The following is a 9171-nucleotide window of genomic DNA, read 5'->3' as shown; positions in this document are numbered from 1 at the left end:
TGAATATTATTATCCACACCTGTGGTTGTCGGAATGTCTTAAAATTTGTTTATAATTTTAATTTAAACAGAAGGAATGGTTCAGTTTGTTCATTTATCAAATTAAGAATGCCTTGTGTGTTGCATGCACAGCCCCTCCCCACACATACACATACATTTGTATAAATATACACAAACACACACACACACACACACACACACACACCCACACACACACATAAAGATAATTGAGCCACTGCATTCCTCCAGGCCGGCCTACTGTGTTTTGTCAGCAAGTTTAACTGTAACCGTAACTGCAACTGTAATTACTGTTGCACAAGAGCTACCAGACAAAGAAAACAAACATATCTGCAGTGTAGGCTTCTTCTCTTCCTACACATGGACTTCTCCTCACTGGCGGCCATTCAGGCAAACACACACACCTGCCTTTCAGGTAACTGACAATATCAAATAGTTCATCATGTCCTGTCTGTCTAGGACGTTTTGAAAAGAGTTTTTCCTCTTTGGGGCTTTTCCACTTGTGCAGTTGTGTTGTGATGTTGATGCTTAGCAAATACTTTTTTCTAGGTATGTCTTTTAGAGTGGAACAGTGCCAAATGTTTAACAGGGATTTCTCACTGAACCAGACCACAGTGCACAGACCACAAATGGGAGAACACTATTCTGTGCTAGTTTGACAGGCATTCGTGAGGTGGGAAAACCATGTTTGGAACAGGAACCAGGAAACGAGGACAAGCAGAGACTCATCCTGACAGCTAAGCTGAAACGGTGGACGCCTAACTGCCATTGTTACGAAAGCCTGCACAAAGTTCATTTGTTTCATGACTAGACAAGCTCTCACACTCTCGCAGCAAAACTATCTGGACGATCTCCTTGTACCTGCAGGATAGGAGACGTCTTTAAAAAAGCAATCCAGCAGGTTTTGGCCTGTTTCCATAACAACTGCTGTAAATGCCAGTGAAAAAAGAAAGCATCCCACCGTTTATCTAACAACTAGACACTCTGCAATCAGCCCTCCTGCCAATCTGTTTCTGTCTTTCCCTCTTTTTCCGTCTTTGTTCTTTTTCAATTTTTTTGCCAAACTGTTCTTTTCTTTCAACCTCTTCCCTACCTCTTTTTTACTCTGTCTGAACCCCCCTCCCCCACTTGTCCCCCTTTTCTTTTTTTCTCTATTTCATTTCTTTTATTCCTGAATGCCACCATTTTCTCTAAGAGCCCCTTTTTTCTTTTTGCCCCCCCTTCTTCTTCACCCCTCTCTTGTTCGATCCCTGACTCAACTTTCACATTCCTGAAGCATTCCTGTAGGATTAGCCTTTAGCATTCTCAGGCTATGCTGAGGCCACGGCCCCCCCACTGTGACAGTGGCAGGCACCAACGGACGACAGAGAAAACTGTGTGTGTGTGTGTGTGTGTGTGTGTGTGTGTGTTATCCTCTCACTCTCTTTCATCACCACCCTGCCCCAGTTCCATCGTGCTCAGCTTCCATCACTGTCAGTAACCCTCAGTCCTCACCCCTCCAGTGTCCTGGCACAGAGAGTAACTGTGCACATCCTAGCAGATGCACACATACAGACAGACATAAGCACCACCTCAACAAATTATCAAATTAGTAAGCACTAATTATTATATAATTGACCTGTGTGTACAAATATATGCTATGAGCTATAAACAAAAGTTCAACATTCAAAATCTTAAACATAAGTAAAAGTGTAGAAGGATTTTAAACAGAATATTCTTAAATGGTATCAAAAGTGAAAGTACTCATAATGCAGGAAAATGGCCTTCTGAGTGTTGTATAATCACATACTCTATATTATATTATTTCATTATTATCACTGATGCATATGTAAGCAGTATTTTAATGTTGTAGCGTATGGTGGAGCTGCTTTAAACTACTTCAAACTGCTGGGTTACATCTATAACCAATGGAGGAAAGTAACTAAGTACATTTACTCAGGTACTGTATTTAAGTACAATTTTGAGGTATTTGTACTTCCATGCTCCCATACTTGTATTCCCATTTGATGCTACTTTTTACTTCTTCTCCATTACATTCCAGTAGGGAAAAATATATCAAGTATACATTATACAAAGTATATTAGTTACTTTGATTCAGATTAATGATACAAAATATGATTAACAAATAAATTGTGATGGATTATTATGGATAAAGATAAGACTTTATTGATCCCTTGGTGAAATTCACAAGCTATGTGGCAATACAAAAAAAATAAACTCCACATTTATACAATATTGATGCAATAATCATTTTAATTCATTAATACAATATACATTATACATACAATATACATAGAATATTTTGAAATGAGCCGTTAAGCATACTGAGTACTTTCATTTTATGTACTGTACCATTTTATCCCTTTTTTACTGAAGTAAAATATTGAATGCAGGAGTTTTACTTGTAACAGAGTACACAGTTGTATTGCTACTTTTACTTAAGTAAAATGCCTCTTGAATACCTCTTCCACCACTGTCGATGACCATGAATTGTATTTTATAAGCACGTCATATATTTATTAAAACATTAATTAACAAAGTAACTATATAAGTAATTATAGCTCAGCTATCAGATGTGCTGGAGTAGAAGAGCTAAGGAGGATAAAATATAATACTAAAGTAAAGTTCAGTACTTGAGTAAATGCCCCCGTGACCTCTGGGAAATGCAGTGCAAAAAAACATGGCTTCAGGCATGTCTCTAAAAAAAAACTCAGCAAGTCATTTGATCTAATATTCCAGTTTGGGAAACAAGCTTATTTTCAGTGAAATGGTTAAGAAAAAATATAAATGATGTCACTTCATGAGCAAAATTGTCTCTATATTAGATTAAGAGACTACGCTGCCTTTTCTGCTTGCATCTATTCAAGCTGTACTGTTGCAAACAGAAAAAGTGAGCTGCTCATCCATCTTTTCTCTCTCTCTGTGTCCCTCTGATGGAGTGCACGACCGACTGCAGCTGCCAACGGCACCATCGCCACACAGAGTAGATTAATGTTTGTTTCGCTCACACTAATGATCCTCAGCACCACGGGTGGGATCTTGTATTGACCCATTCCAATTACTGTCAAACTGACCCGCCCAGTAGATTCAAGATGGGACTGAGAAAAAAACAAATGAATGAGTTAAAAGAAGAACCAAAAAGTTACCTCTACCTCTCTATCTACCTCTGCTGTCCCTTACCCTGCCTCTCTTCCTTTTTTATTCAAGCCCCTGAGAAGAAAGTAAAGCACTATGAGGTAATGGTGTCCTTTTTCCTGTTTGCTCTTCTGTTACTATAAGGGGGCTTTGTGTTGAGTCAGTGTAACAAGCCAAACTAGTAGCACTAGCCTACCGCATGTGGAAACACTCACATCACCTCCCAGGACAAAAAAACTTGGCAGGGACAGATGGGAGGAAGGGTGAGGGCGAGAGAAATAGAGAATGGGTGAGAGAGAGCGAGACCCTTTTTGCTCATAAGTATCACCTTACTTCAGCCAAAACAAAAGTGCGATCAGAGCCAAAGACGCACCTCAAAAACCTCTCAGCTGTTTCCCCCTTCTCTCCTGCCAACATGACTCATTTTTATCCTCACCTCCCCTCCTTCCCTTCTTTTCCTCTCTCCCTTTTTGTCATACCTTCAGGCTTACTTTGGTTGCCTATCCAAGAATTTTTCACATAATAATAACTCTGGATCCCTTCTGCTTTTCAAAATGAATTGTTTCTCTCAAGTATTCAAAGTATTTATCTCTTTTATACCTATTCCAAACAGCTCTTTCTACAGTGTGCGCCTCAACTCTTTCCACTCTCTCCACTGCTAATTTCCCTTCTTATCCATGCCTATAGCTAAATCCCTATCTCCTGGCTCATATTGCAGCTCTTTCTATGGATGTCCAGTATAGTATTCTGTTCCTCCACATCAACCTGATTGCATTCTGTCAGGCTGTGCCGCTGTACAGGCCCCAGAGGGGCCCGGTCCCTCACATCTAAACATCTGTCCATCCCATTACCGTAGCTGCTGCCGAACCTGAGCCCCTTTTACTCATGCTGACAGCAACATTGGCGAGAAAGGGAATGATATCCAAGGGAATGCCGGCGTTCCCGGGTGTCTCCTCAAAGCTCCTGATTATGTGAGTCAGCTGGGGGAGAGACACGAGGAGTCGCCAGGCGGCATTCCACAGGGCATCCGATAGGGCCCCGGATGTTTTCAAAGTATGGGTAGCGTTAGGAGCATGTACAGGGATCAGTGTAAGGATGGGAATGTATGCCCTGTGCCGGGCATCAGTCGACTGGGTCGTTTGGTTGGAATGTGACTCAGGAAACCCATAATGGGGCTTAGTGTATGTGCTGTCTGGATGACTGTTGTCTTTTAGCACTGTGAGGTACAGAGGAAACGGATATGGCCAGGTGTGGTGGTAGTGATGATGATGATGATGATGATGATGATGATGATGATGATGATGATGATGATGATGAGGATTGAAAAAACATCACCGTTCACCTAATGAATGAAGCTGGAAGATACAAACTGAAAAATCTGAACAATTTACATTTTGAGGGAACTGTGATGCAGCACAGCATAGCATCAACATGATCAGGAAATGTTATTTATGACTTATTTGCCAAAACACAAAATGTTGATACTGACCCCATCTGCAAAACATTTATTGACAATGTATTTCATTAGTTTCCCTATAATATCAGCTCTTGTAATACCCACTGTTGAAACTCAAGCAGGTAAAAAAAACATTGTCAGACTCACCATCCATGGACAGTTTAAAAAAAGATCAAAATCAATTTAGCACAACCAGAAATATACATTTCTTTTTTACTTGAGGCCATTTATCAGATTTCGTGCCACTCCCTCTGGGTCTATAAATGGCTTAATACACTTTTTTCACAGATAAAGTAGTACTCTGTAGGATGTGTAAACAAACTTTGATGTGTAAAAAACCGTGGAGTTCCCCCCTTTAAGGTTCTGGAAAGATTGCGGTCTGGATACTGAGAGGGTCAAAAGTGACTTCAGGCAGGAGACAGGACATGATTATTTTATTAATATTTAACCAAAATCACGATCTTTCCCTGACCTTAACCAAAGTGCTTTTGTTACCAAAACATTAGTGAAAAAGTCCTGTGCTTTGTGCACCTGCCATCCACCCCCAACCACGCTCTGTATGCTGCGTGTGGTATATAAATGTAGCACTTCCTGCATTAGAAAAACTCTGCAGAGGAACCTAATCCCTGTGACTGGCAAAACAAATGAGTAGTATATAAACGCAACACAAACGTTTCTAGGAGACAATTTGTACAGCAGCTTAAACCTGCATTTCCAAGTGGCATTGATGGAGGACAAGCAGCCTCTGCTCTGCAGGGACAGTCAATAGCAATTCCAGGTTGAAACTGGACGAACACGCACATCCATCACGAGCAGCCGTACTTACCGAACCAGAACCTTTTCCTGAATAATCACTCAGAACTGGACTTGTTTCGGCTATGTCAGTATACGTAATTGTAATGTGTTTGACAAATTTTTGTTTTGCAGCTCTGTCAGTGTCACAGTGAGCACAGAGCCAGATTGGAGCTGATCCACAGTGATTTGTCCTTCAGATGGAGTAAACATAATCCTTCCCCGAGCGTGTTGTGACTTTGACCTCCTGCGTGGCCAGATCAGATAAGATCTACAGGTAAACACAAACACTCTGAGAGGAGGGAAAACAAAGCGCCGATGATAAATGACACACACACGCTTGGACACCCACGCACACACTCACAGTCTAAATGCTCTAATTCAAGGATGCTCTCACACATATACGCACATACCCAGACAAACAAGAGCAGCAGTGACCTATCACCTTTGATTGTAGCACATTGAGTAATGAGGGGTCATTTGCTTCAGTTAAATATGTTTAGGTTCTGGGGGGGGGGGTTACGACCAGAGGCATAACAACATGCAGACACACTCAGAAACACAAAGAGGCATATACATATATTCCTCGAAGCATATAAATAGACATATCTGCACACACGTGCATTTACTCTCCTCCTCTTGATACATAACCCCTAACAGAGACGTTCACACACACATACAGATGCATACACAAACCCAAATGTGCAGATGCTTCTTCATTTACGCGCGCACACAGAAACACACACAGAAACACACACACACACACACACACACACACACACACACACACACACATTGCCTCTCCACACACACTACGCACTTGTCTAGTGTAAGTGAGATGTCTTCTGTTTCAACAATGTGTGCAGTGTGTGCTGCCTGCCTTTTCTTCCCTTGGCAGAGTTACCCAATCCCCTGACACGCATTCTGCATGGATGACGGCGAGCTCTTCTCATGACGCCGCCGGAGCCACCCGTTTAGTTCCGCCTCAGCTCTGTACACGCACAGTTCATGGGGTCAGAGGGCCAAGGGGTGCCACAGGGGTGCCACAGGGGTGGGACAGACTCTGTGTGCGAGGTTATGAAAAACTCGCATAGTCTTTCTAATGAACATCTTTGATCTGCTCAGATTGTCCTTGTCTGGAGATGTAACATCTGACCGGGCCTCTTGCACATTGGGTCCCAGTACAGTGCCATGCAGTGTGGACTCGGAGAAATATAACTGACCCTGGATGTGATCTTTGAAGACAACAACGGAGGAATTCAAACCACTGAAAGCACCAAAGAACCTTGTATTGACCTTGCTGGAAATCAGCAGATAGAGCGGGATTGTGTGTGTTCATGTATGTGTGTGTGAACCCCAAGAAAGGAGCTCAACGGTGCAGAAGTGATGCTCTCTGACCTCTGACGGAATCCTAGCCAAATTAGAAAACTCCACTCATTTATTATTGCAGGTCGGGATGCTCCGCGGATAACACATCGAAAATCAATGGCCGGATCGAGACCTGCCTGTTTACAATTCAGTGGTTGTCATTCCTTATTTATCTACTCATGGTTTATGCTGTTAGTATTTTTTTTTAATCCGATCACACATAAGAAAATTGACTACATCTGTTTGATGATTTTATAAGAGAGTGATTTAGCAAACCAGGCCAGGCAATTATGGCACAAACCCGGAGACCTATTTCATTGGGGATACATTTTAATACACAAGGGCTTTACAGCTTGATATCGTGAGAGAGTGAAGTGAAACATTTCAATCGAAACCAAATGAAATCTCAGCCGTTTGTCCATAATTGGTGGCTTTTTGCGCAAGCTTCTGCATGTAGCGCCTGAGCCAGCAACACCCCGGAGCCTCTCTCCAGCTGATTCCCAGAGAAAACAGCCTGTGAGACTTTCAATTAAGACACACTGAGCTGGTTATACTGAGCCTGAGGTCTGGCATACAGCTCCCATATGCTCTCACTTTTTTATGATGCTCTCAAATCTATAAACTCACTTATTATATAATAATATTGCAGAGGCAATAAACAAGAGGCTTGTTGTTGGCTTATTAAGGTGCACTAGGGTGTGTGTGTGTGTGTGTGTGTGTGTGTGTGTGTGGATGTGTGTAGAAGTGTGTTTGGGAGCATAATTCAAAATAAGTGTGTGAAAGTGTGGAAATAAATAATTGCTTTTGTTTAACTTTTCTTTATTCTAGTATGAGCATGTAGTTTGTGTAAATGTGGGTGTATTCTGCGCAAACACACAAGTGAATGCATGCTTGTGCCGTCAGGAACAGGATATGTGTGTACGTACTGTAGACTGGGGTTTGGCAGGGCAAATTGTGGAAGAAACTGGCACACGGTCATTTTGTGATGCTGCATCTTGCGTAAAAACACACAGAAGCACACTGCAAGAGTCACAACACACTGAAAGAGAGAAAGAGGGCGTGAGGAAGAAACAAAAGATGCTTTCACACATTCAGGCTTTTAGTTTGCTGCTAATGGAACATCGGGAGCTGATGCAGTACATTTTAACTGTAATTTGATTGCTCAAAACATAGTAAGATTACTTCTTGAGCTCCAATATGCCTGTTTTACAGCCGTACATGCAAAAGCTTTACATCTCTTCTTCCCAGAAGAGGATCGAAATGTAACTGTGAACAGAATATTTTGGAACAGAACAGAATACAAAACACCCGAGCAGAATAGTTTGGAACGGAACTGACCTGATGTGAGGTGACAACAAAAGGTTGGTTTCATCTAAATAGTAATGGATAGTAGGAGATTCTGTCCAGCCGCCTCCTACACATCCTGCCCCCTTTAGCCTCTCATATGCTCCTCAGGACCTCTACTTCCTTCCAGGGTTAAAGCCCAGGCCTTGGCCTTTCACCAGGTGGCTCCTGTCCGGCCACCAGCCCTGCGCACCCCACCCCGTCTGGGACACAAGACCTCTGAATTTAACTGTCTGCAGTTACCCTTCCTTGGCTTGTGGGACCCTCCGATCGCTGAATCTGGTTATCCAGTCAGTGATAATTTTGTGGCTCTTGTTTAATAACCCGTCTTTCTAATGTATACCAAATAGGAAAAGATGTGACAAGGAAAATACCTGCAGGTAAATTTAGCGTACTTTTACAGGCAGTTGAGTGTGACTGACATCCTACCTGCTGACATGTCTCCTGGCACCACACCCTTTCAGCACTCAGTAGGAAATAACATGAATGGCTTTCAATGATTCTTGGCTTGGACTCGGGATGTTTCCATTACATCTCCAGTAGTTCTGCCTTCCTGCCTCTGTGTTATCACCTCTACTCACTTCCACTCTTCTTGCAATCCCGCTGAGTCTATGTGTGTTTATGTTTTTGTACACAACAAGGAGATGAATGACTGAGATGACATAATATTTATGTTGTGTTTTGTCTCCTTGATTTCTGCATAATCACAGGTTCAAGCTCTTTTTTAAAAAAATCTCTGTTGAGCTTGCTTGCCTGTGTTTGTGTGTGTATGTGTGTGTTTGTGTGTGTGCGCAGTATGTGTATGTGCTTCTGCTAAATTGGAAAAAGCATGGCGGATGTACAATGGGGACTCCTGGTCCAGACACCTCAGTAACAATCAGAGGGTCTCCACTCAGTTTCCTGTTTGACTTTTTATTGGCTAGGCAGTCATCACCACGGCGACACAGACAGGAAGTGCTGCACCACTACATGATGGACAAATGGACAGGAAGATTAAAAACACGAGGAGAGAATGTGCGGATACCCTCCCTGATTTATTTTAGGCTTAGAAAACACACA

The sequence above is a fragment of the Micropterus dolomieu genome, linkage group LG10, assembly GCF_021292245.1.
Source record: "Micropterus dolomieu isolate WLL.071019.BEF.003 ecotype Adirondacks linkage group LG10, ASM2129224v1, whole genome shotgun sequence".
Classification (NCBI taxonomy): Eukaryota; Metazoa; Chordata; class Actinopteri; order Centrarchiformes; family Centrarchidae; genus Micropterus; species Micropterus dolomieu.
The sequence above is the reverse complement of the archived record's forward strand: the minus strand, read 5'-3'. Positions refer to the sequence as shown.